This window comes from Nerophis ophidion, linkage group LG04 (assembly GCF_033978795.1).
Source record: "Nerophis ophidion isolate RoL-2023_Sa linkage group LG04, RoL_Noph_v1.0, whole genome shotgun sequence".
Lineage (NCBI taxonomy): Eukaryota > Metazoa > Chordata > Actinopteri > Syngnathiformes > Syngnathidae > Nerophis > Nerophis ophidion.
Genome location: NC_084614.1, coordinates 29581272 through 29583979, shown reverse-complemented (window position 1 = coordinate 29583979; position 2708 = coordinate 29581272).

Below are 2708 nucleotides of genomic sequence, written 5' to 3'. Positions count from 1 at the left end.
TCTGCTGTTGTCTGCTCGTCTTTTGTGAAGGAAAACAAGGTTTATTGAGATCAATCAAATATTTGAGTGCAAAACTGAACCTCCTAAATCCGACTTGCCCATTCCTCAGTTGAGTTTGTTTATCATGTTCCGTACAAAAAATAAATCCATCCATCCATTTTCCTGCTGCTTATTCCCTTTTGGGTCGCGGGGGGCGCTGGTGCCTATCTCAGCTACAATTGGGCGGAAGGTGGTTTACACCCTGGACAAGTCGTCACATCATCGCAGGGCCAACACAGATAAACAGGCAACATTCACACTCTAGGGCCAATTTTTTAGTGTTGCCAATCAACCTATCCCCAGGTGCAATTCTTTGGAAGTGGGAGGAAGCCGGAGTACCCGGAGGGAACCCACGCATTCACGGGGAGAACATGCAAACTCCACACGGACAGATCCCGAGCCCGGGATTGAACCCTGACTGGTACTACTCAGGACTTTGGTATTGTGAGGCAGATGCACTAAACCCTCTGCCACCGTGAAGCCCCAAAACGTAAATAAGAATGCTATTCATTACTAAACTACAGTGGCCCGGAAGTGCATAACATTAACGTTTCATGAAACAAATTACAATTATAGGAAACGAGAAAATAAAAGAGTAAAAACTTTACAAACTCATAAACTATAATTTCAGTAAACAAATCAACAAAAGACGAAACAGAACAAAAAAACTAAACAACTTACATTTCATAAAACGTAAAACAATTATCCCAATTGCTAGATTGACAGCTAAGTAAAGCAATCATTTTCATCTCATTCAGGCACCGCAGACATGAACAAACTGATTGGCTGATTTAGCTGTCAGTTTCAGATTTTGGTCATTCCCTTTCCGGTTTATGGATCTGGTTTGATTGATTGAACCTTTAATTAGTAGATTGCAAAGTACCGTACATATTCTGTACAATTGACCACTAAATGGTAACACCCGTATACGTTTTTCAGCTTGTTTAAGTCGGGGTCCACGCTAATCAATTCATGTTAAGTGTTTCGTCTTTTGTTTTGGTGTTTTTCTGAAATTGTCATTTATTTTATGAAATGTTTAAGTGTTTTGCACTTCCAGACATTCACTTCTAAATTGTTGGCATTTATAACATTTAAAAATATATGTGCTGTTAAAACAATATTTAAAAAATCTGGTTAATCACACTTTTGAACTTCGATTAAAGACACGTTATTATTCGCTTGCATAATTTAGATTGACTTAAAAAAAAAAAAAACAGCCCAAAATTCGGACACAGATGTCATTTTGTTGTCAGGAATAAATTAAGAACAGGAAGTGAACAAAAGTGTTAGCAATTGGTAAAGGAAAAGGGGTAGGATTAAATAAGCTCTGCTTCTTCTTACTCGTTTTGGAAATTGTTGGAAAAAAATAAACTGAAAATGGTGATGTACCATGTTGTAATTGCATGCATGTTGGAAATAAACTCAAACTCAATGTTTTTAAATGTTTTACTTGATTACGCATCATTTATTTTCTCTAAACCTATTTACAAGTTTTACCTAAAATCCGGTCAGAGTTAAACTAAAATTAATTGCATGTTACATTTGCATACATGATTAATGCAATATTTTTGTGATTAATCACATGACTTAACTCTGTATTTTTGACAGACATAAAAAAAAAAAAGACATAAGGTCTTTAAGAAATTTCAAGTCTGAGTTTGTGGGTTCTGACACCAAGAATAAGAATTACTGCACATACATCGCTTCCAATATTTTGTGCTCGACCTGGACTCTCACGGTATAGGAGCCCAAAAATGATAACATACTGTATCTAAACCTTTACAAGTTTAGAAATAAACATGTTTTGTTTATTTCCCCCAAGCTTCTGCTCCTCGTCTGGCTTTCCTAGGGTAGATTTGTCTCACTCTTGAAAAAAATGTCAACTGCTTGACCTCCCCTATTGACCTCTACCTCAGAATACACAGCTGTACCTCAACTTCAGAGTGCCCCAATTCAAGAGTGTTTTGAGATAAGAGCATCCTCACGGCTAATTGTTATGCTTCAGGTTGCAAGTCAAAATCAGAGTTGGAAGCATTCTAAAAGAATGTTCCAATGAATATCATGATCCCACATGACAGTTTGTTTAATCCTTGTTATTTTCCTGTGTTTGGTATCATTTGCTGTCCTATGTCAGAATTTTCCTGTTTGGTTCCCTCCTTCATTATCTGTACGTCAACGTGTTCTGTTGCTTTCTGAGTTCCTGCTAGATCTGTATTACTTTTCTTTTGCCTTGTTCCTAATTAAATGGCCTTCTGCCTGCACAATGCTTGCCTTTTCTGCATCCCTTGTTTATGACAATGGCCGTCACAATGAACCCCCTAAGATCTGCCCAAAGCATCTGGCCTTACTGGCTAGCATTAACTTATAGCTAGAGAATGACATGACTTTGTTTTTCCCTGCACGGATAAAAGAAGAAAGTGAGTGTGAAGGACAGTGTTGAGAAGAAGTGGATGATATTCATCGATTTAAAGAAATAATCATCATAAACATGATCGAGTGTGTCGGCAACTTGGCAAAACAAATTGAGCGTATCGCTGTCAGTCTGCACCAGGTGTCACCAACGCGGTGCCCACGGGCACCAGGTAGCCCGTAAGGACCAGACTAGTAGTCCCCTGGCCTGTTCTAAAAATAGCTCAAATAGCAGCAATTACCAGTGAGCTGGCTCTATT